The sequence below is a fragment of the Rhipicephalus microplus genome, chromosome 8 (genome assembly GCF_043290135.1).
Source record: "Rhipicephalus microplus isolate Deutch F79 chromosome 8, USDA_Rmic, whole genome shotgun sequence".
Classification (NCBI taxonomy): Eukaryota; Metazoa; Arthropoda; class Arachnida; order Ixodida; family Ixodidae; genus Rhipicephalus; species Rhipicephalus microplus.
The window spans coordinates 125,535,595-125,542,028 of NC_134707.1; the positions used below are offsets into that span (position 1 = coordinate 125,535,595).

The window sequence follows — 6,434 nt, forward strand, 5'->3', positions numbered from 1 at the left end:
AGTGGTGCGGCGCTTGTTTTTCTTTGGGCTGATAGCTCTGAAGAAGTGTTCTGACGGTGGTTAGAGTGGAGCACGACTGTCTCCGTGGCGCTATTAGCTAGCGCGATCGGCTGTTAACCGGAAGGTTGGAGGTTCGAGCCCACCCGCTGGTGGTGCGCCACTTTTTTTTCTTCGCGCTGATAGCTCTGAAGAAATGTTCTGACGGTGGTGACAGTGGAGCACGACTGTCTCTGTGGCGCAATTGGCTAGCACGTTCGGCCGTTAACCGAAAAATTGGAGTTTCGAGCCCTCCCGGGAGTGGTGTGTCGCTTGTTTCTTTGGGCTGATAGCTTTCAAGATATGTGCTGATGGTGGTGCGAGTGTAGCAGGACTGTCTCCGTGGCGCAATTGGCTAGCGCGATTCGCTGTTAACCGAAAGGTTGGCGGTTCGAGCCCTCCAGGGAATGTGTGTTGCTTTTTTGCGCTGATAGCTTTGAAGATATGTTCTGATGGTGGTGATAGTGGAGCACGCTTTCTCCGTGGCGCAATCGGCAAGCGCGATCGGATGTTAACCAAAAGGTTGGAGGTTCGAGCTCACCCGCTGGTGGTGCGGCGCATTTTTTTCTTTGCGCTGATTGCTCCGAAGAAATGTTCTGACGGTGGTGAGAGTGGAGCACGACTGTCTCCGTGGCGCAATTGGCTAGGACGTTCGGCCGTTAACCGAAAAATTGGAAATTCGAGCCCTCCCGCGAGTAGTGTGTCGCTTTTTCTTTGCGCAGATAGCTTTGAAGATATGCTCTGATGGTGGTGAGATTGGGGCACGACTGTCTCCGTGGCGCTATTGGCAAGCGCGATCGGCTGTTAACCGAAAGGTTGGAGGTTCGAGCCCTCCCGCGAGTGGTGTGTTGCTTTTTTTGCGCTGATAGCTTTGAAAATATGTTCTGATGGTGGTGAGAGTGGAGCACGATGTCTCCGTGGCGCAATTTGCTAGCGCGATCGGCTGCTAACCGAAAGGTTGGAGGTTCGAGCCCTCCCGGGAGTGGTGTGTTGCTTTTTTCTTTGCGCTGATAGCTTTGAAGATATGTTCTGATGGTGGTGAGAGTGGAGCACGACTGTCTCCGTGGCGCCATTGGCTAGCCCGTTTGGCTGTTAACCGAAAGGTTGGAGGTTCGAGCCACGCGGTGGTGGGGCGACTCTTTCTTTACTTTGGGCTGATAGCTCTGAAGAAATGTTCTGACGGTGGTGAGAGTGGAGCACGACCGTCTCCATGGCACTATTGGCTAGCGCGATCGGCTGTTAACCAAAAGGTTGGAGGTTCGAGCCCTCCCGGGAGTGGTGTGTTGCTTTTTTCTTTGCGCTGATAGCTTTGAAGATGTGTTCTGATGGTGGTGAGAGTGGAGCACGATGTCTCTGTGGCGCAATTGGCTAGCGCGATCGGCTGTTAACCGAAAGGTTGGAGGTTCGAGTCCTTCCGGGAGTGGTGTGTTGCGTTTTTTCTTTGCGCTGATAGCTTTGAAGATATGTTCTGATGGTGGTGAGATTGGGGCACGACTGTATCCGTGGCGCTATTGGCTAGCGCGATCGGCTGTTAACCGAAAGGTTGGAGGTTAGAGCCCTCCCGGGAGTGGTGTGTTGCTTTTTTTGCGCTGATAGCTTTGAAGATATGTTCTGATGGTGGTGAGAGTGGAGCACGATGTCTCCATGGCGCAATTTACTAGCGCGATCGGCTGTTAACGGAAAGGTTGGAGGTTCGAGCCCTCCCGGGAGTGGTGGGCGCTTTTTTTCCTTTGGGCTGATAGCTCTGAAGAAATGTTCTGATGGTGGTGATAGTGGAGGAGGACTGTCTCCGTGGCGCAATTGGCTAGCACGATCTGCAGTTGACCGAAAGGTTGGAGGTTCAAGCCCACCGGGTGGTGGTGCGGCGCTTCTTTTTCCTTGGGCTGATAGCTCTGAAGAAATGTTCTGATGGTGGTGAGAGAGGAGCTGACTGTCTCCGTGGCACAATTTGCTAGCGCGATCGGCTGTCAACCGAAAGGTTGAAGGTTCGAGCCCTCCCGGGAGTTGTGTGTTGCTTTTTTCGTTGCACTGAGAGCTTTTAAGATATGTTCTGATGGTGGTGAGAGTGGAGCACGACTGTCTCCGTGGCGCAATTGGCTAGCACGTTCAGCTGTTAACCGAAAAATTGGAGGTTTGAGGCCTCCCGGGAGTGGTGTGTTGCTTTTTTCTTTGCGCTGATAGCTTTCAAGATATGTTCTGATGGTGGTGAGAGTGGAGCACGACCGTCTCCGTGGCGCAATTGGCTAGCGCGATCGGCTGTTAACCGAAACGTTGGAGGTTCGAGTCCACCCGCTGGTGGTGCGCCACTTTTTTTTCTTTGCGCTGATAGCTCTGAAGAAATGTTCTGACGGTGGTGAGAGTGGAGCACGACTGTCTCTGTGGCGCAATTGGCTGGCACGTTCGGCCGTTAACCGAAAAATTGGAGTTTCGAGCCCTCCCGGGAGTGGTGTGTCGCTTGTTTCTTTGGGCTGATAGCTTTCAAGATATGTGCTGATGGTGGTGCGAGTGTAGCAGGACTGTCTCCGTGGCGCAATTGGCTAGCGCGATTCGCTGTTAACCGAAAGGTTGGAGGTTCGAGCCCTCCAGGGAATGTGTGTTGCTTTTTTTGCGCTGATAGCTTTGAAGATATGTTCTGATGGTGATGATAGTGGAGCACGCCTGTCTCCGTGGCGCAATTGGCTAGCGCGATCGGATGTTAACCAAAAGGTTGAAGGTTCGAGCCCACCCGCTGGTGGTGCGGCGCATTTTTTTCTTTGCGCTGATTGCTCCGAAGAAATGTTCTTACGGTGGTGAGAGTGGAGCACGACTGTCTCCGTGGCGCAATTGGCTAGGACGTTCGGCCGTTAACCGAAAAATTGGATATTCGAGCCCTCCCGCGAGTGGTGTGTCGCTTTTTCTTTGCGCAGATAGCTTTGAAGATATGTTCTGATGGTGGTGAGATTGGGGCACGGCTGTCTCCGTGGCGCTATTGGCTAGCGCGATCGGCTGTTAACCGAAATGTTGGAGGTTCGAGCCCTCCCGTGAGTGGTGTGTTGCTTTTTTGCGCTGATAGCTTTGAAAATATGTTCTGATGGTGGTGAGAGTGGAGCACGATGTCTCCGTGGCGCAATTTGCTAGCGCGATTGGCTGTTAACCGAAAGGTTGGAGGTTCGAGCCCTCCCGGGAGTGGTGTGTTGCTTTTTTCTTTGCGCTGATAGCTTTGAAGATATGTTCTGATGGTGGTGAGAGTGGAGCACGACTGTCTCCGTGGCGCAATTGGCTAGCGCAATCGGCTGTTAACCGCAAAATTGGAGGTTCGAGCCACGCAGTGGTGGTGTGTTGCTTTTTTTCTTTGCGCTGATAGCTTTGAAGATATGTTCTGATGGTGGTGAGATTGGGGCACAACTTTCTCCGTGGCGCTATTGGCTAGCGCGATCGGCTGTTAACCGAAAGGTTGGAGGTTAGAGCCCTCCCGGGAGTGGTGTGTTGCTTTTTTTTGCGCTGCTAGCTTTGAAGATATGTTCTGATGGTGGTGAGAGGGGAGCACGATGTCTCCGTGGCGCAATTTACTAGCACGATCGGCTGTTAACGGAAAGGTTGGAGGTTCGAGCCCTCCCGGGAGTGGTGTGTGGCTTTTTTTCTTTGCGCTGATAGCTTTAAAGATATGTTCTGATGGTGGTGAGAGTGCAGCACGACTGTCTCCGCGGCGCAATTGGCTAGTGCGATGGGGTGTTAACCGAAAGTTTGGAGGTTCGAGCCCACCCGGTGGTGGTGTGTTGCTTTTTATTGCGCTGATAGCTTTGAAGATATGTTCTGATGGTGGTGAGAGTGGAGCACGATGTCTCCGTGGCGCAATTTACTAGCGCGATCGGCTGTTAACGGAAAGGTTGGAGGTTCGAGCCCTCCCGGGAGTGGTGTGTGGCTTTTTTTCTTTGCGCTGATAGCTTTGAAGATATGTTCTGATGGTGGTGAGAGTGCAGCACGACTGTCCCCGTGGCGCAAATGGCTAGTACGATGGGCTGTTAACCGAAAGTTTGGAGGTTCGAGCCCACCCGGTGGTGGTGGGCGCTTTTTCTCTTTTGGGCTGATAGCTCTGAAGAAATGTTCTGATGGTGGTGATAGTGGAGGAGGACTGTCTCCGTGGCGCAATTGGCTAGCACGATCTGCAGTTGACCGAAAGGTTGGAGGTTCGAGCCCACCCGATAGTGGTGCGGCGCTTCTTTTTCCTTGGGCTGATAGCTCTGAAGAAATGTTCTGATGGTGGTGAGAGAGGAGCAGACTGTCTCCGTGGCACAATTTGCTAGCGCGATCGGCTGTCAACCGAAAGGTTGAAGGTTCGAGCCCTCCCGGGAGTTGTGTGTTGCTTTTTTTGTTGCGCTGATAGCTTTTAGGATATGTTCTGATGGTGGTGAGAGTGGAGCACGACTGTCTCCGTGGCGCAATTGGCTAGCACGTTCAGCTGTTAACCGAAAAATTGGAGGTTTGAGCCCTCCCGGGAGTGGTGTGTTGCTTTTTTCTTTACGCTGATAGCTTTGAAGATATGTTCTGATGGTGGTGAGAGTGGAGCACGACCGTCTCCGTGGCGCAATTGGCTAGCGCGATCGGCTGTTAACCGAAACGTTGGAGGTTCGAGACCACCCGGTGGGGGTGCGGCGTTTTTTTTTCTTTGGGCTGATAGCTCTGAAGAAATGTTCTGACGGTGGTGAGTGTGGAGCACGACTGTCTCCGTGGCGCAATTGGCTAGCACGTTCGGCTGTTAACCGAAAAATTGGAGTTTCGAGCCCTCCCGAAAGTGGTTTGTCGCTTTTTTCTTTGCGCAGATAGCTTTGGAGATATTTTCTGATGGTGGTGAGAGTGGAGCACGACTGTCTCCGTGGCGCAATTGGCTAGCGCGATCGGCTGCTAACCGAGAGGTTGGAGGTTCGAGCCCTCCCGGGAGTGGTGTGTTGCTTTTTTTCTTTGCGCTGTTAGCTTTGAAGATACGTTCTGATGGTGGTGAGAGTAGAGGACGACTTTCTCCGTGGCGCAATTGGCTAGCGCGATCGGCCGTTAACCGAAAGATTGGAGGTTCGAGCCCTCCCGGGAGTGGTGTGTTGCTTTTTTCTTTGCGCTGATAGCTTTGAAGATATGTTCTGATGGTGGTGAGAGTGGAGCACGACTGTCTCCGTGGCGCAATTGGCTAGCGCGATCGGCTGTTAACCGCAAAATTGGAGGTTCGAGCCACGCAGTGGTGGTGTGTTGCTTTTTTTCTTTGCGCTGATAGCTTTGAAGATATGTTCTGATGGTGGTGAGATTGGGGCACAACTTTCTCCGTGGCGCTATTGGCTAGCGCGATCGGCTGTTAACCGAAAGGTTGGAGGTTAGAGCCCTCCCGGGAGTGGTGTGTTGCTTTTTTTTGCGCTGCTAGCTTTGAAGATATGTTCTGATGGTGGTAAGAGTGGAGCACGATGTCTCCGTGGCGCAATTTACTAGCGCGATCGGCTGTTAACGGAAAGGTTGGAGGTTCGAGCCCTCCCGGGAGTGGTGTGTGGCTTTTTTTCTTTGCGCTGATAGCTTTGAAGATATGTTCTGATGGTGGTGAGAGTGCAGCACGACTGTCCCCGTGGCGCAATTGGCTAGTACGATGGGCTGTTAACCGAAAGTTTGGAGGTTCGAGCCCACCCGGTGGTGGTGAACGCTTTTTCTCCTTTGGGCTGATAGCTCTGAAGAAATGTTCTGATGGTGGTGATAGTGGAGGAGGACTGTCTCCGTGGCGCAATTGGCTAGCACGATCTGCAGTTGACCGAAAGGTTGGAGGTTCGAGCCCACCCGGTGGTGGTGCGGCGCTTCTTTTTCCTTGGGCTGATAGCTCTGAAGAAATGTTCTGATGGTGGTGAGATAGGAGCAGACTGTCTCCGTGGCACAATTCGCTAGCGCGATCGGCTGTCAACCGAAAGGTTGAAGGTTCGAGCCCTCCCGGGAGTTGTGTGTTGCTTTTTTTGTTGCGCTGATAGCTTTTAGGTTATGTTCTGATGGTGGTGAGAGTGGAGCACGACTGTCTCCGTGGCGCAATTGGCTAGCACGTTCAGCTGTTAACCGAAAAATTGGAGGTTTGAGCCCTCCCGGGAGTGGTGTGTTGCTTTTTTCTTTACGCTGATAGCTTTGAAGATATGTTCTGATGGTGGTGAGAGTGGAGCACGACCGTCCATGGCGCAATTGGCTAGCGCGATCGGCTGTTAACCGAAACGTTGGAGGTTCGAGACCACCCGGTGGTGGTGCGGCGGTTTTTTTTCTTTGGGCTGATAGCTCTGAAGAAATGTTCTGACGGTGGTGAGTGTGGAGCACGACTGTCTCCGTGGCCCAATTGGCTAGCACGTTCGGCTGTTAACCGAAAAATCGGAGTTTCGAGCCCTCCCGAAAGTGGTTTGTCGCTTTTTTCT

At 52.7% G+C, this 6,434-nt stretch overlaps 1 non-coding gene across 1 annotated transcript; it reads left to right on the top strand.

Annotated features, from left to right (window-relative positions):
• The first annotated feature begins 4,879 nt into the window (after positions 1 to 4,879).
• On the top strand, positions 4,880 to 4,956 carry TRNAS-GCU (transfer RNA serine (anticodon GCU)). Its single transcript has one exon. It is a non-coding gene; the product is annotated as a tRNA-Ser (tRNA).
• The last annotated feature ends 1,478 nt before the right edge of the window (positions 4,957 to 6,434 follow it).